This window comes from Lepisosteus oculatus, chromosome 1 (assembly GCF_040954835.1).
Source record: "Lepisosteus oculatus isolate fLepOcu1 chromosome 1, fLepOcu1.hap2, whole genome shotgun sequence".
Classification (NCBI taxonomy): Eukaryota; Metazoa; Chordata; class Actinopteri; order Semionotiformes; family Lepisosteidae; genus Lepisosteus; species Lepisosteus oculatus.
This window is the reverse complement of record NC_090696.1, coordinates 68,509,881-68,532,383: the sequence shown is the minus strand read 5'-3', so window position 1 is coordinate 68,532,383 and position 22,503 is coordinate 68,509,881. Positions and strand designations below refer to the sequence as shown.

The following is a 22,503-nucleotide window of genomic DNA, read 5'->3' as shown; positions in this document are numbered from 1 at the left end:
CCACTAACACCTCTTCCGGCAGCAACCTTAGTTTTTCCCAGGAGGTCTCCCATCCAGGTACTGACCAGGCTCACACCTGCTGGGTTGCCAGCTGCAGGGTGATATCGCTGCTGGTACAGCTTATGAGCACATCTTTCGATTTCTTTTTAAAATATGCAGTGAGCGATTATTTTTATACCCCCTCTCAGTCTCAAGCTGCCATCTGTTAACCAGCCTGGCTCTTTGCCGCAAGCCTTTTACCAGCAGAGGAGATAAGGAGACCATGTGCTTGTGTCCTCCGCTGGGATGTCAGGCCTTCTGCTCCTTGCTCATGGAATGGAGCCAATCAAGATACTCAGGCACCAGAGGGAGGGCAGATGCAGCTCTCAGTGAAAATTCTGTCAGCTAATTCACGGGCACATAGCCGGCCACTATTGAGAGTCAAGAGGAAGCAACTGACCAATTACAAAACCCACCCAACCCCAGCAGCTCTTGTCCACTAAGGTGCTGCTCCTGTGTGCTTCCCGATTGAAGTCACCAGCTGCAAACTGGGTTGCCAGTGAAGACCGGATTAGAGTGTAGAGCCCAGCAGTTTCAGAACCATATCCCTACCCCACACACAAGATTAAATGGAAGAACAGGAAGATAAGGCCGTTAAACCCATTTTAGAATCTCACTATTAAAAACTGGCATTAATTGCCCACATTATAATGAAATATATTTGTGCCTTTCGCATTGATTGTGTGCTGTGGACATCCATTCAATGCCATTATGTTAATATGCAAAGTTCAATTTTCGGGAATCCTAAGAAATAGAAGAATCCTTGTGTGTAAGGATGTATTAGGGCAAATTATTAGGGCAATCAATGTCATTTGCCTGGAGACAGCAAACCTTATTAACCCGCCTTATGAATAACCACCGTACAAGATATTCATTTTAATTTTATTTCCAATTCTGCGAGTAACTGGAAACCATATCAGTTGTCAAAGAATGTGTTAAATGAAAAAAAAGAATGAACAATCCATTGATGTTTTCTTAAACGCATTCATAGAATTGTTTTATGTTGTGGATAAAAGCCCATCAGTTATCAGGTCAGTATATCAGAATGTAGTCTGCTATGGAGGTCACAGCCTTAAATAACAAGAGGCTGATTTTCTGTAGGTGTGTGCAGTGCTCCAATTACTTCTCCAAAATGCTGACAAGGTCTTTCTGTATTGTCATGGAACTTCATGCCTGCAGTGGTACCAGGGGAGACTTATGTGACTTGAAACCTTCATCATTAAATTATACTGGGCTGAATGTGAATATAGAATCACCAAGGTCTTGAGCCAGGGCTAAACACTGAACATAGCTGAGACTTCACAATTCTTAAATAAGCATACATTAGAAAATTAAACTTCAAAGAGATTTACAAGAGCAGGCAAGGCACTTTGTTTTTGTGCATTTCTCTCTGTGTATATTTTGGCTCTTGTTTAAATGCTTTCAAGCAGCTATTTCTCTTGCCATTGCAGTCGCTGAGGTTTTCCACTCCTTTTATTAGAAGCAATTTTTACAATTTAAATGCTAATGAAAGCCTTGTAAATGTACTGTCAAGGTTCAGTGTCAGAAATCCTCTCTCCACCAGATGGAAATAAATTTGGAAAGGTAGCGTTTGCAATGCATGACCAGCGTACTACAGTGTTCTGGAGCCGCTGAACCTCATCATTAATGTACAATTTTCCTTAAGAGCCTTTTGAGAAAGGCACTCTGTGTTTATAGGTTTTGTAAATACTCAACTCTGTGTGTTCAGTCAGCCAGTCATTCATTTCTATCATTTTATGTATATCAAACAATTTTCTCCACGCACATTGAAATAGTCAGTGATATCTCCCAGAAATGCTGCAGCTCTCAATGTATCTGTCCACCTGTAAAAACATTACTGCTGGGCACTGATGAGTCCCATCAAAAGCATGCAGTCACTGACCTGCTTTACTGCCTTCTGACAGGAGATAGTTTAGTTCATTCACCCATGGTAAAGCTTAGTATATTGCAGCTTGTAAGATTTTATTGGAAATCAATCCTGTGTTGTTGGCAGAAAGCGCCTCAACTAATATGTGAACATGAACGTTTTAACTCCAGCCCCAGTGCTCACGGGTTCAACTCCAGGCTGTGCCACCCACAGTCACACAGAAAATTGAGTAAGTGTCATTGGGGTCAGCTGGGTGATCCTAATCACACCACACAGCAGTGACCAAAGTGTGTGTCCTCCAGTGGGTACCCAGTGCTCTTTGTCCTATTCAGAATTGCAGAACTGAAATAAAGAGATGAATGTTCAGCGTTGGGTCAAGGAATAGTTCCAAACAGTGGGATACAAGAAAAAAAAAGTGCTGATTGAACACTTTTTACCAAGAAAATAAAAGACAATTTATTCCATGCTCGAACAATTCTGGATGGGACAAAAAGGTCTTGATTTATCTCTGGCATCAATAATTTAAACTTGTTAATGCTGTCTCCAACCTACTGCACAAAGTTAATATATTTGAAGAATAATGTTTCCCAGTGTGAGATGCAAATAACAAAGCTGTTTAAGTGTCCAGCATTTCCTAGAAATAACAATACACTAGTAGTTTGCTATATTATGTGATGATCTTCTACTGGAATCAAAAGCAGTATTTGAAAAGGGCTATTTTAAACATTGCGTCTGTAGCGGGGTCTACCGAAATTAGTTCCCTTTCAGAATAGGTAATGAAAGCAGCTGCAGTATTATTCAGTTTGTACTGCATTTGAGCTATTCACATACACATCGACTTTGCGTCTCCACAAGAGGATAAGATAAAATCAACTGGCTATTACCTGAAATACACAAATTAATATTGTGAAGGAAACAGTGCAAGCACTGGGAATTTCTGTATGTTCAGGTTTATATATATGCTTTATATTTAAACACTATATTCCAAAGTAATGGAAAAAGAAAGCCAGTGTTTTAGGTTTTTTTTAACTTTTGAACTCCACAGCCACAGTTGAAAACACAGTTGTGTTTCTTTTTTTCTCTTTTGAGCCATAAACCTTTACTTGTTCCTTTGATGGCAGACAATAACTGTATGCATTTTTCTCTTATTAATGCTAAAAAATAAAACTGCCTTTAATCATATAATTTAGTTACAGTCACTTGCAGGTTTTCCATTCTTAATGGGTTGCAGCTGAGTTGTTAGTTTTAGAAGACAACAAACACCCTTTTAATTGCTAGCAATTAGTCAATCAGTCTTTGTGAAACACTGTTTATCTCACCTAACCTAATGTCCAAACAAAAAGGGATGACTCATAACTAAAAGACATGACAAAAGTATACCTTTAGCTGGGTTTGACAAATAGTCATGGATTCAACACAACAGTTGTGTTGGGGTAGAAAGTTTCATGGGCCCTGGCACAGTTCAGTCTGTCTGGTTAGCACTGAAGGCTCAGGCGAGACTGTACCCCTCACCCAGTTGTGTCTTGTGTAGTTAGCACCTTCTCCTGCTGCAGTCGAGGGTAAAGGGAGTGACCGACTCCTAAAAAATCATGGATTTATTTATTGCGGCAATAATATACGTAGGCAGAAATATCACTGACTCAGCCCACCCCAACGCTCTTAGCTGTTTGTGCAGCAGATGTGCGGGAGATCGCTTTCTTGTCCCTCAGGGGGTGGAAAAATTGCATTCAACCTAGCGTTCATAACCTGTAATTCATGTCATGCACAAAACACCTGCTTTCATTTCATTTTATTATATAATCAATGTCTAACCTTGCCTGTTTCACAGAAGATGAGGGTTTTTTTTTTCATCCTGATTTTATTGAGGTATTGGGCAGTCTCTCTTGAGTTGCAGGATATGTCCAGTTCACACTACTTAACCAATATACAGTAATTCACCGGGCATGATGGAGTCCTAGGGCATTCTGAAACACACCAAATCTGTTAACAGTCACTCAGCTTTAATGACAGACTGTATCTGTGAGCCCATCCTGTATAAATACATTTTACAAGTGTTTAAGCAAATTCGTCTTTAAGGATTATTATGGTCTGTGGTCCCTGTGAATGAGTGATTTACAATTTTAGAAGTACATGTTTCATCGGGGCTGCTCTGCATTGTCTCAATGGGGTCAAAGGTTGTAGTGACATTAGTTTGCTAAACACTGTAGCAGAGACCTGTCCATCACCTCTGGAGGTCTGCATTCAGGTTTAAGGGTGTTGCATGGAGCAACTGAGCACAGTGAACTCAATACCCAAGTAAAGCGAGGATAAATTTAATATACTGCAAGTACTTAAGTGGTTTTAGTCCTCAAACCTCTGTTCCCAGTTATCCCTACTTTCATATTAAAGCTCCAGTCACTTAAAAGCATTTCTCAGAACCCTTAGCTAACTGTATTTATACTGGAAGGTTATCTAGCTTTATTGTATATGTGTGCAGTAATTCTTAAATGACTCGTTTGCTTGCTAGACCTCTCATTTTCTTCTCTCTTTGTTTTCTCAGGGAGAGATGGCTCTCTGATCTACGTGGTCCCATTAGTTCTCAGTCTTTGAAGCAGTGGGAGATCTGTGCTGTGAAGCAGTACAGCACCAAAGATTGTCTTCACATTCTGGTGCGTATGAAAAAACATGAAATCCTGCAATGAAGGTTACACGGAAACGCATTTAAAACTGAGGTCAGGAGATAATACCCAAGAGCTGTGCGACTAAGGAATGAACAACCTAGTCATTTTGCTGATTCTTCTTTCAAGAAAGGGCTGGATGAGATGCTTGGATCAATTAGCTGTTAACTGCTGAATGAGCTAAATGATATAATAAAATGAAAATAAATTACATTAAAGTACGGTGAAATCTCGGTAAAGCACTGAAGTTACAATGAAGTATGTTACAAATCCTGAGTAACCTTGGAAAAGTAAATGCATTGTATTAAACTTTTAATGTGTTAAATGTTTACCAGATGCAGTACATAAAGCCTATGTAGAGATGATGAGCTGTTGCTTCTAAGAGAACGACCTGAGCTGAAAACCTGGATCTTTTATTTTCTTACTGTTAGGCACAAAGCTAACCTTTTCTCACTTTAACTTGAATACTGTTAGTTAGTATTGGTGCCTCACAGTACTGGGGCCCTGGGATCAATTCCTGGGATGCCTAATGCATGGAGTTTATATTGTATCCCCTCATCCTCCTCAGTCCAAAGACATACTACCAAGTTAATTGTCTTCTGGGAAAATTGTCACTGGTGTGTTTGTGTTTGTGCTGTGTCCTACAGTGGACCAGCGTCCTGCCCAGGGTGTACCCAGCCTTGTACCCATTGCTTGCTGGGATAGGACCTGGCTCAACTGTGGCCCTGAATTGGATAAAACAGTTAGAATTTTGTAAATTGCAGTATATAAATTTATATAAATATTTGAACAATTATTGCTATACCATGAATTGAGGTACATGAATTGGGGATGATAGCCAGGGGTTATTTTTTCATGTCTTGGTTGGCAGATGTCAACCCTGTGACCACACAGGGGAATGAGGAAATGTAGGCACCACATTTAGTCAATTTTTCAAGTTATTTTTTAGGAAAGGTCCTCAACTTCCTCAAGTCATCAGCCCTGATTTTGCATTGATTTTATTAGAGATGTGGTTTAACTCTGTGAAATGACACATGCACTGCACATGCACTCAGCAGTTAAAAGCTTAGGTTATGTACTGTAGCTGTGAGATCCCCTACAGGCAGTGAGGACTTGACTTTGGGGCTTGTAAGTGCATTGCATATGAATACACTGATGGTGAGCAGCTTTCGAAAATCTATAAATCTATGTGACTTCTCCTGGAGAGGCTTCTTTGGGAATTCTGTGTTATTTTTCCCAGTGCAGTTGTTCAACCTTTTACTATCCTTCCCTTGAGGTGTAAAAGCCCTTTCTAAGCACTCAAAATGTGGGGAGTTCAGATGTGCAAAACTAAACTGCAATTTAACATAATATAACATCATAACATCACTTTTTATTGGCCCTATACAATTTCTTGCATTAGGAATTTGTCTTTTCGCATACCCCAGCTTGCTCTCCATGAGACACAGACACACAGACAGGGAGAGAAGCTTGGGGTCAGAGTGCAGGGTCGGCCATTGTGCAGCGCCCCTGGAGCAGTTGGGGTTAAGGGCCTTGCTCAGGGGCCCAATGGAGTAGGATTCCTCTGTCAGCTGCGGGATTTGAACCGGCAACCTTCCAGCCACAGGCGCAGATCCTTAGCCACAGAACCGCCAGGCTATTGGGGTTAATACGAACATGCACAGCACCATGGGATCTTTAATGTCCATATAGTAAGGATCTCAGTCTACCATCTCATCAGAAAGACGTAATCTCCTACAACACATTGTCCACACTCACCATGTTGGGGCAGTGCTTAAAAAGTTCTAACCCAGAGGAAAAGGTGCCACCTGCTGGTTTTCAGCACCTTTCTTTCCCTTCGTAATCTTCCATCTCAGAAAAGACCAGGGCCAACCTCACTTACGTTTTGAGATCTGACAAAATGAGACAAAAATTGACAGCTGTCCAGTGGTACTGGAGACTTTGGCAGCTATTAAGCTCGCTTGATGTACAGTCCTATTTAATGTTACCTTCTCAAATCTGAAAACAGTGGGTATATCGTCAAGGAGAGAGCAAATGTCAGTCTGACAGTTGTCTGATAATAGAGTTAGATGTTAGAGGAAAGAGTTGAGAGGCTGGCTTATGTGATAAGTCCTTGTGCTAGAGGCTTGTGCTTCCACACTGAATCGGATTCAGTTAATTTAATTTAATTGGCCTGAGAAAGGAGCTTTTGATGGATTTTGAAGACCAAAGTTTACTTTGTAACACCGAGGGGAGATTGAAAGTGGATGCAAGCTCTGAATGTAACAGCCCCAGTGAAATCTGACATTCCTGAAGTTTTAACGAACTCTGGGTAAACCCTCCCAATTCTGCTGGCTGTGGTATCCGCATGGCCTGCACTCTGAACTGTCAAGATCAGTGGGTAAAGGTGCTACTGACATGGCAATATACCGGCCCGACAGATACAAGATGATGCTCATCAGAAAACAAACTGATGTGCAATTTGATGTGATGTGAAGGTATGACTTTTGGCACGTCCACTTCCTGGAACTGAAATCAAAAGTCGAGGCCTTTGGGATTAATTTAACAAACATCTCCAGAGCAGGCTAATTCAGCAATCTGTTTGATTTCACCAGCTGGGTCTTAATGAGATTAATACCACCAGTTGGACCCGTTGTGAGAGAGCAGTTGAATTACAAGTGTCTCTTGTGCCGTGTCATGAATTCAGAAGAAGAACCTCTTTCTCCCAGTTTTCTCTATTAGATTATCACAAAAGAAAAGCTGCGTGCTTGTATTCATTTTATATTCAGACCCGACGCGGCCTTATAGTTCAGAAGACTGAAAAGCGAGTGTTTCAGAAAGAGTATCAAAAGAAGCTGTAACATGTTCACAGTCTTACCAAGAAAATGATAGTTTGTAGCAGGGGCACTGACATTTTATTAAACAGACATGACATGGCTAAATGCACTGTGCTGATTAACATTTGTCATCAACAAGGGGTCTACAGTGAACGTTGCGGGCCATTAGTGAGTGTGGCCACCACTGGAGGATTTACACAGCTGTCTCATGGGATCCTGTCCCATTCCTCGTCTCTGAGCCTGCAAGGAGGGCAGTTAATTAGATACAGGTCTTGTCCAGTACAGTGCTGTGCAATCAGGTTCTGCAAGCAACTAGATACTCTGGCCCAGACCATCACAATCTGACCTCCCTATCACCTGGTCTTCTGGATGCAACAATTCATATATCATTCTTCAGATACATTAATACCCATCAGGGTGGTCAGCACAAAGCTTCCATCAAGAGGACTTGACTGCCCCACTGGTGATTTAATCCCCCATTACAATGACATGAAGGCTTGGAATGTGAGATATTGGTTCCTTTAAGGTTCTTTTCTTTCTCAAGTGTTCAACTGGCTGTATCAGTATTTGTTCTGATCACAGTCAAATCATGAGTATTAACTTAATCAAGGTCCAGGTAAAAACGTTTATCCCTTGTCCTAAGTCTGTATTATTTGTTTTTCTTAAAGAATGTGCATGCCGATATTGAGTGCTAAGTTTATTTTGATTCTTGGTCGAGTTTACAGGAGTTAGCCACATTCAAAAAAGAAGGAAGTCAGTGGTCACATCATGAAAGAAGTTATGTGCCAGGAATCAGAACTGAGACAGAGCCAAGAACAATATAAAGTTAATCTAGTAACAGGGCCCAAACAAACGTTTTTACAGTAATTTTAAAATGCATTGTCATCTTTCACTTTCTTTCCAGGGATAAAATTGGAAACAAATTAGAAATATGCAAGCAGTTTTCCTTGTAGAGCCTTCTCTACGTCACATCTCGGGTTTTAAATGATCTTGGGAGAATATGCAGTTTACAAATATATGCAAAAAACATAAAAAAGAACGCTCTTGGGGAAATGCTTTTTTAAGAAGACTATCATTTTTAAATAGGATCTGTTTTCTTTAATTTTCCTTTTGGGGGATTCATTTTCTTATTAAGGTAACATTTATTTTAGCTGAGTCCTTTCTGTAACATCTCTATCATTGCTTGTTATAAGTATCCTAGCCCACGGGGTTTTTAGTGTGGAACATAATCTAGTGGGTGGCTTGAAGTCTGATTAATGAGCTGCTTCTCTTTACATCAAAGCATCTATAAAACCCTCCAGTATTTACAACTCTTTAGCAGTCACAATGCTCAAAAGATCTGCCATGAAGGCTGCTGTGTAAAGTGAATAGCAGCACATCACTCTCTGGAGTGAGACCTTTGTGTGGGCTTCAGTACAAGAGTCTAATAAATGAGGAGGCTTCAGACAGACTTTACTGTGTGCTGGGTATGATGCTGTCATGCTGATAATACAAGTATATTGATATTAAAAAGTTATGGGTTTATTATCCAAAAGGCTTGATATAGTGCCATCTGGTCATTATGATTATTATTCTCGAATGAAACAAAAATCCTTTGAAATTGATGCACAGGCAGTAATATTAATGCGGATACTTTTTATGAGCGCTCAAAGGAAACATGGAAAACAAAATCAATATTAAGGGCCTGTTCGGAGAAAGACTATTCCTTGTTCATTGCCTCCAAGGCAGTGCTGATCCATTGCATGTATTGATTAACAGGTCCCCAGGGGTGAGTGGTGTCCTTCACAAGGACACCCAAAGAAAAGTTCTTCAAAAACATTATGCAGGCCACTTCTAAATAAAAAGCAATAAATGAGTCTATTTTGATCATTCATGATAATAACAAGCCTCATAATAACACTCAAATTATACTAAAGTTAAGGTTGCAAATCATGAGGGACCATAAAACAGCTGATAAACCTAGAATAGTTTTATTATTGTCATCAATTTGTAATGGTGGGAACAAGCAATTTCTGCAGAAAGCAGTATTTAGTTCTAACATTGAAGGGATACAGTAATAGGGCAGATAAAATGAAGATCAAGACATCTTGGCAGAGTTTCAGTGTTTTTAAATCCTGAATTTTAGGGAAGTCTCAGATCTTTGAATGCCCAATCTACTGACCTAGTACATTGGAAAGATGCTTGTCTTTTGTTAAACCAAGAGTGGAAGAACCCAATTTCATTCAGGAGACAGGAGGTCAAATTGCAAGATAATGCTGTTTTTCACATTTTTCACTACTGTGCTGAATTCTCTTCCCAGGGGAATTCAGCAGCCAGGTGCAGATTAATAAATCTGTTTTCACTTTTGGAGGAGACTCTAGCTTCTGCAAGGGCAGAGCCAGGATAGGATAGTAAGGATAGTAAGGATAGTAAGCCCCACTATCACTTTCTTCCCAGGTGCTTTCAGCTTCAGCATCACAGTGTCCCATTTTCTTCCCAGAAAGATATACCTGCCTCTCCAGGGAGTTTTTGTTAGCTATGACCTTCTATAATAGATTATGCTGATTGCTGATGCTGAAACTAAAGATCTATAAAGTCATCAATGCAGTTATTCTTCACATAAAGTTTTGTTCATTGTGACCTATTGTGATGGAGTAAATTTATGAAGGACAATTTTCCACCTTAGCAAATAATTGCCTAGCCTGACTTTACTGTCCTTGAGACTGAAGTACAAAGTTGAAAGTTTATACGTTCAGTGTCCCATTGCAGGTTGTGTAAAACTACTATTAATAATAGTTGCTTACACTTATATAGCGCTTTTCTGGACACTCCACTCAAAGCGCTTTACAGGTAATGGGGACTCTCCTCCACCACCACCAATGTGCAGCATCCACCTGGATGATGCGACGGCAGCCATAGTGCACCAGAACGCTCACCACACATCAGCTCTCAGTGGGGAGGAGAGCAGAGTAATGAAGCCCATTCATAGAGGGGGATTATTAGGAGGCCATGATTGGTAAGGGCCAATAGGAAATTTGGCCATGACACCGGGGTTACACCCCTACTCTTTTCGAGAAACGCCCTGGGATTTCTAATGACCACGGAGAGTCAGGACCTCGGTTTTACGTCTCATCCAAAGGATGGCGCCTGTTTACAGTATAGTGTTCCCGTCACTATACTGGGGCATTATGACCCCCATGGACCACAAGGTGAGCGCCCCCTGCTGGCCCCACTAACACCTCTTCCAGCAGCAGCCTTAGTTTTTCCCAGGAGGTCTCCCATCCAAGTACTGGCCAGGCTCACACCTGCTGACCTTCAGTGGGCTGCCAGCTGTGAGTTGCAGGGTGATATGGCTGCTGGCTAAGAAATGGTCTTTGTTAAAAAGCATAAATTAAAACTCCTTGAATTAAAATATTCATGGAATACAGTATTATCGTTTAACCTTTTCCAGAAATAACTGTAAAAACTGTAATGTTTTTAATTAATAGTGCTCAGGGGGTTCTGAATCATCATAAAATGATGCACTTGTGAACATGGACATGTACAGTATGACCAGATCTAATAGCAAAGTGTATTGGTCATATACACAGAAGCTGGTTGTTTGTAATGTTTGTTTTGTGTTTTTTACTGACTTCTGCCCATTTCTTCTGAGAGCAGATAGAGTGAATCACCTGCCACGTTACTTGCAGACTAATCCTTATTTCTATTTGTTGCACCAGCTCTTTAGCGGTTTGTACTGTTTGCCTTCAGGGATGTGCAGCATCAGATTAGTGTCAGTTATGATTTGATTATTCTCCCTGGTTTTAAATATCTTGAAATACCACCGCAAGTGGTGCAGTACTAAGACACTGAAACTTTTTAAGACCTTTTTTTTTCTATTTGCCTGGTTTTATTTGAAAGAAAAATAGTCCACAATTACACAGTCAAGCCAGGTAGTACTGATATTTCTTCATACTTGTAAAGTCTAAAATGACGGTGAAATCCGCATCTGTTGGAAGATTGTGTGTTTGGTAATTTACTCATGAAATGGTATTTAATGCCATTCGAATGGTCTTTGAAATGGATTGGCTGAAAGTGGGCTGACGTGCTGAGTGCATTTTTTTCCACTTCACTTGCCAGCCCAACTCTCAGATCCTCGATCACTGAACCCATAAATATTCCCATTGGTGCTCACTTTATTTTCATCTCTCTAATCTACTGCCCAACAACAAATAAATGTGCACAAATCTACAGGAACTGCTCGTTTCCTCAGCTCTGAGCATGTGAATGTTACAAAATGACACCACAGAATGAAAAATATTAATACTCATTAATTTTGCAATATAAAGTGCTATTTAGAATAACTGAATGGGACAATATTAAATACAGAATACAGTTTTTAGGAAAACAGGGAAGGAGCCTTTAAAAATGATTAGGACATTTTTGTTCTGATTTTTTGTTTTTGAAAAATAGGCCCCTAGTATACAGTACCATCAAGTCATTTAAAGTAAATTAAGGTAAAGAGGTAGAGTTAGGGGAGTTTATTGCCATACAAACATCTACATTCTTATTTGCACTGATCTCTGAGGAGATGCACAGTATACAACAGACAGCACCACACAATGAAGCTAATACATTACAATGTATTACAATAAATAATACCAGCCAGATTATTGTAGAGAACAATAAATATCTGGTAGTGCAAAAAAACATCATAGTCCAAGTCAGAAGGAAAATGTAGACCTGTTGATGATTTGTGTGTTTGGTGTTTTAACTTTTAGTGTTTTTGCAAATAGATTAGTCATGTTCATCAGTTCTGGTATATCTTGATCTCACACTTTTTTGTTTTTTTTACAAAGTTTGAAAACACTGATGTAGATGCAGAGAATGAAGCAAAATGTCCACAGATGTAAAACTGTTTTGAAAGATTCATCTGGTTTTGTTCAATGTGAAAACAAGCTGAAGAGTTCAAAAGTCCCCTTGTTAAACTTTGAGGAAAATAACCTGCTCTTTAAGATTGTAAACAATTAATTGCAGTGATTGTTAAAACATTGTCTCTGTTCACATTGATCACAGTACAAGCAACAAGTAATTTTAATAACATTAAGCATATGATATGGTCTGTTTGTCCTCTTTCAAATTTAAGATACTCAAAAGGGCCCTTGAACAAAGCAGTGTTAGTTCAAAACTACTTTTGAAATCCATGATATATATAAATATTACCTCTCAATCAATTCTGAAATACTTTATAAATGTTTTACAGTGTAATCTGTGCACATGGATGGAGAACTGGTTAACAAAAATATTGTCTTTAAGGCATAACCAGTAATAGAGCAGATTAGTGTACCACAGGGATCCATTTTGTGTCCATTGCCCTTCCTGATCTATATCAGTTATCAAGATGCTGATATAGTTAGCAAGCTAGTTAAATATTCAGAAAAAATCTGTTACAAAAATAAGGCAAGTTCTGTAGCAAACACAGACACAGCAGCAAGAGAATTATAGAAATACATACAAAATTAATTGGACAAAATCGTGGTTTGGGAAGACACTTGGCAAGTGAAATTTAATGCTGATTAACCACAAAGTGATCCACAGAGGAAACTGAAACCTACCATGTACTACAAATAGAATTTCTATCTTGAAAGAAATTAGATCTGAAATATGTGTCAGCACCTTGCTCTGTTTGAATAAAAATAAAGTATCAGCATTCCAGGATCAATATTGACCTTTCCTTTGCTTATTCCTGTGTATTTTTTAGGAACAGAGTGAATGACACCTGGCATACTCTCCTGTTCCGTATCAGAAACAAGTTGGTTTTCAATGAGAATGCATTAAACAGAACAGCACAGCTGGGTAGTGTTAATGCCCAGTTGGAAGGGGCAGCCTCTCCACACACAAGAACCCCTTCACCAGTGTCACTGGAAACAGCAGCTTTGAAACCCCATGCTTTGCTGTAGATTGCTGGGGAGATGATGATGCGGATGAATGGAAAATCCATAAAGCAATGTTTTAGAACTTATGAGCCATTTATACCATAAGTCAATGGGATTGAACTAGAAATGGCAGTATAGTGTGTAGTTTATACAGAAAGCGCAAGATCTGAGTCAGCTGTCTCTACCTGTGTTTACAGAGATCAAGATGTTGTAAAGGTGGAATAGCCACACTTGATACTGATCTAGTTTATATATTTGTATTATTGTACAGTAACGCTTGTTTCTTCACACAAAATGAAGAGGATTTTTGTGTTTAATCAGAGGCTGGTAAGAAATGAACACCCCAGAGGTCTTCGACAAATGCCTCTATTTTTTTAAACGTGCAGGCTGTTGATGGCATCTTTTGGGTGCAACTTTTTGTGTTGTCATGCTGAATACCTGTCGTGTTAGAAATGGCCCCTGTCGTGTCTTTACACGTTCAAAGGAAGTTAATCACAGAGCTGCATTATGTGACTGATCTCGACCAAGGCGTATACCCGCAACGCCACCTACAAAAAGGAGTTCCTGCAAACAGCGCAGTACCTGTTAGCTCCATCACTATGTCGGTTCTCCGTTTACGGCTGGGAATGAGGGGAATGGAGCTCGAATTGGAGCTGTGATCCATGTTCCTCCCCTGTGGCACGCTGTGATGCAGAACAGCAGCTCTAGGCAGCATAATTAATGGTCCTGGTCCTCTGTTAATTGCATGTTTTTGTTTCTCCTCCTTTCTTTCCAGCATGGTGTACGTTGTAGAACACTTGACGGGGCAGATGGTTTTCAGCGGGGCGGAGCAGGTATGGTACATGTCTCTGATGCCTGCTGCTGCATGTGCTGTAGCATGACTCATGTATGTAGGAAATGCGTTGCCCTGGATTGTGCAGCTGCCAGTTAGAATTAGGCTACAGCCCAGCTGGCCTGATGACGACACTGATGGGAAAATATGTGGGTTCAGCAAACCCACCATGAGGGAAACAAGATCTGACTATTCCTTTCAGAGTGGAATATCGGGAGAACCCCCACTTACAGGACTCTGAATACCACCATGGCATCTGTCTTTCTCTTCAGAAATCTGGCTTTTTTCTTCAGATATCCCTCATTGTGCAGTCACCTTTCACAATCCGGTGTTGTCTGTAGCGTATGAGTCTCATGCATTGTTTTCAGCTACATTAAATTCAACTGCTAGCTTGCAGCTGCTCAGTGTAGCTTTTTAATATTTTTTGAAAGCCTATGAGTATGCTTAGGTATGTTGGACCATCTGCATTTAAGAGAGATAGGAATCCAGTGCTTGGTTTGTTACATGATGCATTTTTTAAAGTTTCTGGAAAGAATCACTGAATTAAATTGGTTATTTCTTCGCACGAGTTAATGTCGCCAAGAATCCTCAGCTGTCCCTGCGTAATGTGTGTATAATGTGTGTGGGATGTGCTTTAGTTTTTTTTTAAATGGTTAATTGTTAAAGTGCTGCTTGGTTTTGTCCGTGTATCCACCATGAAGTGATTTTAAAAAGCAGCTGACATTCAGCTGGTGTTAACTGCTCCAGTTTTATATGTTTTTAAAACCTGAAAGTCAGAGGGCCACTGCAGGCTACTTGAAAACCATACATCATATATCCTACATTATTTTATCAGTTCATTCAAAATCTATTACCTGTTCACACCCTACAGGAGCAGTGTTAATGCATTCTTAAAGGGTCGATTTTATTTTGGTTCCGTTACGAGTGAACTGGGAGAAAAGAAAGGCTTATTAATCCAAAAATCTCATCCATTTGTTTTTTGAAGGAAGCCAAGGTATTGACTTGAACCAATAGGCAGAGTAGCTTTTTCCCCACCGCCCTTTGCATAGAGATTTGTCTCCTGTGTTTTAAATGCACTTTCACACAGATTCCACTCGTGTCTTCTGGTTCGTGTTTCACGGTTTGTCCTTAAGAAATCTGCTGGGTTGAATTTGTCAAAGCCTTTGAGAATTGTGAATACTTATATCAGATCCTGCTGTAGTTTTCTCTGTTCAAGAGTTAAAAGGTTGAGAAAACAGATTTTTTTTCTTCTATTTGGCCATTCCAAGAAGTTAATAATTGGAGTTTATAACAAATAACCCCTGCCAATCCCCAGTATACATCTGGGTATTATTGTTTTTTTATTAAACAATTTTTATTTTTTTTGTAAACAATACACAATAAAAAAAGACTCATGAAAAAACAGAGGAAAAGAGCAGCAACCCAGACTTACAGAGAAAAACATGTAGGAGGGCAACAATATCTAAAAATATAAGTAAAGCTAAAACAATGATTTTACTGTGGCAAAGCTATTTCTGATTCTCATTATCTAATTGTCTTGGCACCGTGAAAACAGGCTGTGGAAAGTTCCAGAAATAAAATGTCCGAAAAGACAAAAAGGCCCATCGAAGCCATGGGAGAGCACCAGACGTCAGCCCACGCAGTGCAATCGTTATTTTGGCAGCTCTATCCAGACAATCTCAACGATAAATCATCGTTCAATAAAAAGCAACTGTAGCGAACACAGGTTATTTCTCTCTTTCGCGTCTCAGATAAAGAGGAACACATTTCGTTCCAGCACAGGTGGGCCTCAGGACATTCCCACAGCTGGCGAAAGAAATTTCACACTACACCCCTGCTACACTAGGGAAATCAGACGCATTATTTTTCGTTTTGTGGGGTTAAATGCATCCTACTAATTTTAATGTATCCTCTGATGATCAGGTGTTTTTAGTGGCACACTTCGGATTGTTATATCATCATTATTGTAATTATTGAAATCATTATTAACCACTGATTGTTCTGCTATGGAGGTTATTCAACAATTGGACATTGAAGTGGAGTAATGTATTACATGACATTCGCTGTTCAAATAATGCTATAGGTCATTTGTAACGGGTTACAATATTGAAGTAATCAAACTCGTTTGTTTTAACCTAGTGTGTTTTGAATGTCAAAAAGAATTAAACCAGTCGGTTCATTTTGTTATACTTTTAAATTTGACTTTTATTGCTACGTTATTCTGTTATGTCTGGAATCCTTCACGTTAACCACTGTAGTTGCTGTTTTCTTGGTTTGCTTTGATTTCTGTGTAACTTACACAGAAGTATGTTGTTGTTTCCAAACTGTTATACCACTGTACTGTATTTATATTTTTACTGTTAGGTAATTACAGTATGTTCTGAATAAAAAAAATCTCGTTTTCAAGCTTTGTCAGTTAATTAAATATAAATCAAAGTTGATAGAATTAATCTATACAATTAAATCAATTGAAAAACTAAAATGAGAGTAATCTGAAATTCATCGAGTGCTCTACAAAGAATCTTTCATTACTTTGTATGCCTAATAGATCAGATTGCTATAATATTTGATTTTTACTGTAGTATTTAATTGATTGACTTTTCTGAACCCATGCTATAGTCTGACATAGTACCGACCATCAGGGTGAGGAGAATGGAAGCCTGAGAAATCTGTGAGCCTGTCTTTCTGTGGACGGGCTGGGCTTCTTCTTCAGAGTCCATGTCCCTTAAGATTCAACCTTGTAGCCCGCTTTGTGAGGTTTCTTTTTCACTTCAGCGCCTGAAATTAACTCTACAGCAAAATATTGTACTGCAAGATCGTTCAATTATTGTGGCCTTTTGCACATTCCCAGGGAAAAAAAGGAGAAGCAATTATTTGCTTGGCTGGACAAATCCTATTCCAGTTTGTCAAGGACAAGTTCATTTTCAGTCTAGAAAGGTAATTGTGGATTGAATATCACAAAGTGCTCATGTGAGAAAGTATGGTGTTCATATGATTTTTTTTGTTGTTGTTGTCATAGAGGGGGTCTGTTTATTTTTTAGGAAGTAACTGGAAGTGAAGAATATCTGAGTTAGATCAAAGGAATTGTTTCAGGAATGAAAACAAGCTGCAATCCAGATTTCCTTCATAGAGTTTTGAATTAGGGTAGAATCTTAAACATATTTTTTCTTGGTCAGTTAGAATATTCTTAGGATCCACGTTTGCACAATATTCAGAAACATCAAAACAATTTTCACTGCAATAAAATACTATAGTAATACAATTTTTCACGAAGGTTGATTGTAAGATTCAAAGATTGAATGTATAAAAATGACTTGTGTCCATCAATCAGAAAAGCATGATGCACCAACAGTTGTCACTATTTTCAAATAGTGCAGAAAAGCAAAATGGCAGTTAGGTTGTAGAACTTTTTTATTATTTTTAAATAGTTAGGACGAAAAACATATACAAATACTCTATAATGACATCACAAAATACACAAAAAAGACATAATAAGAATATCACAACGATAACCACAATACAATTAATGTCTTCCTCTATTTCCTAATCAAATCAATACATTCAAATTTCATCCAAAGTGTGCATTACATCTTTCCATATTCTTTGAAATTGTCATCTTTCCACTGCCCAGTGTTTTCCAGTTCTCAATAAGATTTCTGATCTTATCACAATCCAACCCAATGGGACTGTCGTATACTCAAAGGGTGGTCATGCAATGTAGGTTTGGAATAGGTTTAGTGATGGGGTTAAAACAGTATTACATCTGAGAGGATAGCCAGCTCTCTAATTGAATGACCTTTCCAGCATTCCCAAAAGAAATGAATCATAGAATCATGTTATGTTATATTTAGTGCATATATCTGATGTTTTAACATCAAACTGATTAATTTTATTTCTAGTATAAATACACTCATGATGTCATGATTTTATATTGAATTAACCATAGATAAAGTTTCATTAGTAGGAATATCATATGTCAGAACCAAGCATTTATTCCATGATTCTGCCACATTACTTCTGCCTGAATCTTCATTCCTTTTAATTATTCTTTTTTCTTATATTTTCCAGAAATGAACTTTTAGAATATGATTTTTGCTTTATACAGCTTAATGCTTTATACAACTTATCTCCACTGTAACTTTAGTCTTACTTTGGGAATCCAAACCTGTTATTTATTTGGCTAAAAAAGATGTGATAAGGTTAAGTCCTGTATGAATTGTATACCACCAATTTTGGCCATGAAGTTTTTTCATCCACAGGGTTACTCTATAACACAGTGTTGCCCAGAATTATAATGGGCTCTTTAACCACTTGTTTCATTTTAAGCCATAATCTAACTGTATTATTAATAATAAAATTGTTTGTGCTCTTGATAATAAACAAAGAAATAAATTCGGAGAATAAACTTGTACATTTATTAACCTATTGCTCTTCTTTAGAGCATAAAAATGTATGCTATTAAGACCTTGTGTCTGATAGTTCTCGATCAGGCAGATTTAACTCCCTTGCTGATTTTGGGAAGTGTAGAAGAAGTGCCTTCTGAATCTATGAGAACTTTTAATCCTTTTAAAATCAATGATAATTGAATAGGCTGTTTTTTTTAAATATTTTTGGAGGAGTTACTGGGCTCATTGAAAAAACAAACAAAAACATTGGTTACTATACCATTCTAAAGAGATTAATTCTTCCTGTGATATTTATAGGTAGATTATTCCATCTTTCAAAATCTTGCCTCATATGATTTAACAATAAAATAGAAATATATATTTTATATAATTGCTTTTTATAAGAGCTTATTTAACATATGAGGTTATGAGACATTTTTGTAAAGATTGTAGCTTTCTTTTTACTAATTGCTATTAATTAAATAATTGCTATTTTTAAAATTATGTTATAATGCACAATTTGTCCAAGTGAGACAGATTTGTCCATATTAGTAAGATGTAGAATGTGGCCATCAGTGAATAATAATTTGTGTTGTTGGTCTCCAACCTGTATTCCAGGCACTTCCTTTTATTGACACATTTTCTCTGCCAAGGGCCACTGGTGCTCTAGTGGACTCTAGTCCCTCTTTCTAACTTAAATTAACCATGAAGACGACTATTTGTAAATATCCTTCCATCCTTTCTCTACATCTCCTGCCAGTTATATTGCAATGGATCAAATCTGGAAGTACTTTTGCAGTTATATTACTGAGTTTGATATTATTTTACAATCACAATTTATCAGACTTATAGGTCTGTAATCAAATGGCGATTTACCTGACCCTACAGTACCTGGCTTAAGAATGACAGATATTACTGTTTGGTACATTGAGTTTGGTCATTCACATTTTTATCTTGTGTCTTATCATTTTCATTAAATTTCCAAAAAGTAGAATAAAATCAGAAATCCATCCTACCCCAGGGTCTTCCTATATCCATACCGTTTTTATTGTATCCCTTATTTCCTCCTCTGTGATTTCAGCTTTGAGAGCTTGTTTTTCTTCACTTTTTCAAAGTAACTGAGTTTAATAAACTTTGTGGATCGGTATTATATTCAGATAACATAAAACACTCAACAAAGTCATTTATACTTCTGATTGAATTGCTTCGGCCTTAGAATTCAAATAATTAGTTGCAAGAAGTGTCTATTTGCTTAACGCCAAGGCCACTAACCAGTATTGTGATGGTATATAACTATAGTAATGCTACCTTGATCACACTGACTTTAGCCAAGTACAGAAAAAAAATAATCAAAATGTTGCTGTTCAAGTAAGAAACAGTTTTGCTGTGACTGTGTAAACAGTTTGAAAATGTTGACCAGAGGAGTAATGTACTGTATGATTATTAAAAGGCTACTACACTTCTATTACAACTGCAACAGGACAGCGGTATCTTATGGTTATAATAATATCGCACTATGTTATCAATGTGTTTGCTTTATAATTAGGGAAGATAAAATGTAGAAACAATGTTTTATATATTTTATTACACTGTGTCATTATGTTTCCAGGTTTGTCATTAGTTGGCTAAACAGATTTTTAACAGTCAGGTGACTCAGATGCTGAGTCGTGTAGCAATCGATGTAGATTGCTGGTATTTGTCACATTATAATTCCTCTGGCTGATTGCTGGTTCTGAAACCTAGTTTCAGAAAAGGGTTTTGAAATCTTAACTTGTGCTGGCACCTCGATTGACACAGCATCAATATTGCTGTCACATGTCAATAAGCAAGTCCATGGGATATTACCTGACAATTTAGATAGTTCTCAACCATAAGCCATAAGCACTTTGAATATGTTGACTATGTAGAATACACTCACACAGTGACCAGCCAGGCAGCCATTTTCAGTTATACTGAACCACTGTTGCATAGTACTTATTAATTTTTCCTCAGATCAAATTTAAACTTATTGTAACTAGCTAAACAGTTTTTGAGCAAAGTGTTGGATAGACGACCATCTTGATTTTTATAGGATTTCATTTCACTGTAGCCTGATTGTATAGTCACTAAAACAGTACCTGCTAAGTTTGTAGTTAATTGTTCAAATGGGTTTTGAAAAGGATCACTTTCCAGTACGGGCTGCGTTTCGACGAGAAATAGATTAGCCAGCCCCAGTGCTGAAATCACTACAGCAGCCTGTGAGGAGGAAATCTGAAGCAGGATTGAGTGTTGCCAAAATGTGCCACGATTCAGTTCATGTTTTTGCTATGGTTCCCAGGAAGATGATCGTGAAAGGTTTTTTTTCATTGCCCGAGTTAGGACCAAATTGGTTGACAGCTTTGTCACATAACAATTTTCCTATTTTCACCACGATACTTGCCAAGGGTAGAATTACACTGTCTTGTGGTACATATGAAATCTGGGAAGAAGTAATACATTAACTATAGGCTTCCATGCATGAAAGCCTATATGTCAAAGTCCTGCTCATTTATAACCAGTGAGATCCCTTTGTAATGAGAGCCAAATAATTCTTTTTTCAGAGAACCATACTTGTCATATGCACTGTTGGCATAAGGGGTTGTACTGTTTAACACATACGCATGTTAAACATGCAAGTGCCTTTAGGTATGTTGATTTGAATATACTTCAGTTGGCATTTGTTTAAGACAGAGATTATTCCAAATGTGTGAATATAATCTCACTGCAGGTCCACTTACAATGTGTGGAAGGATGATTAGAAAACAGATCCTTCTGAATAATGTCTTCTTTGGCTTCCTCACACCCTCTTGAATTTCTCCTTCCATTTCCAAAGCTGTGTCAAAGCATGACCCCATGTAGGCTGCTGATAGCATGAATGTCTATGATAGCTGTTTGCTTGCCGTCAGAGGTTTCTGTGGCAATGATGAGGGGTTGCCTAGGGATACCTGAGCTGTAGAGCATGATTGGAACTTCAGCAGTGGCACAAGTGACGAGCAGCTCTCCTTTCAAAAATCCACTCGCCGTTCCCAGAGTTTTATTCAATTTCTAATTCCACACTCCACAAAATGATGAAAGGAAACGTGCTGTTGTTCGCTCTGCGGGAGCATGCTTGACATGCAGCAGCAGTACTTGCATTTATTTCAATGCAACACGCGCTCTTTGGTTTTTCACTTCAAATTACACAGTGATGTTTTTATCAGAAATTGACTGGGCATGGTAGCTCCTCTTGAAGACAAGCTGAGATTCTGTCATCCTCCTGGTCATAAGAGAGACAGTGCAGATTCCCGGTATGAGCAATTTGGAGTGAAGAAGACAGAACATTTGATTACTACCAGAAGGGGGAAGAACTGAGAGACAGAACTCTCCTGCACTGGTGCAATGATGTGACATTGGGAACAGACATAATTTCAGCAGGACAGCTCTGGGATTTCCCAGCTTTATACTATAACTTTTGCTATACTTTTCACTATAAAGCTTTTTGACAAGGCAGTACATTCTTTTTAAAGTAATACTGTACATTGTACTTTACCTTTAAGAAATACAACCCTTCTTCCCTTCTTGGTTATAACCCAAAGTTCCTGAATGTCAGAAATGATGACTTTCTAGAATCTGGTGGTGTTTTACCCTGTTCCTCTGCTTTGGGAACAGGGTAAAAACACCATCTGTTTATGAGTGCTTTGATAGAAGAGGTTTTGATCTGGCAGTTGTGTTGGCGTGCAAGCTACTAAGGAACAAGTAGAGGTAGAATCCATGTTGCAAGCTGAAACTTGGTGGTCTGCCATCTTGGAGAGATGCTCGACTTTCACTCCTCTAATGTGTTCTTTGAAATGGTCATCCAGTTTTTCCTGCTGTGAATGACAAGACTTTTCTACAAACATGATGCTCTCTGGTTGACTGGCCTGAGGATGTGTGTGTACTGCTGGATGTGTATTTACCGGTGATACAGCAGCTCTGGTTAAAAGATGGCTGTATGG

General features: G+C 38.5%; 1 protein-coding gene across 2 annotated transcripts in view; it reads left to right on the top strand.

Annotated features, from left to right (window-relative positions):
• The window catches only part of klhl5 (kelch-like family member 5), a 79,340-nt gene that overhangs the window by 15,115 nt on the left and 41,722 nt on the right, over positions 1–22,503 (top strand). For both annotated transcript variants that reach the window (XM_015345830.2, XM_069191744.1), the window contains exons 2-3: positions 4,467–4,575; positions 14,070–14,127. The gene's annotated coding sequence lies outside the window, so the exon portion shown is untranslated. The remainder of the gene's footprint in view (positions 1–4,466; positions 4,576–14,069; positions 14,128–22,503) is intronic.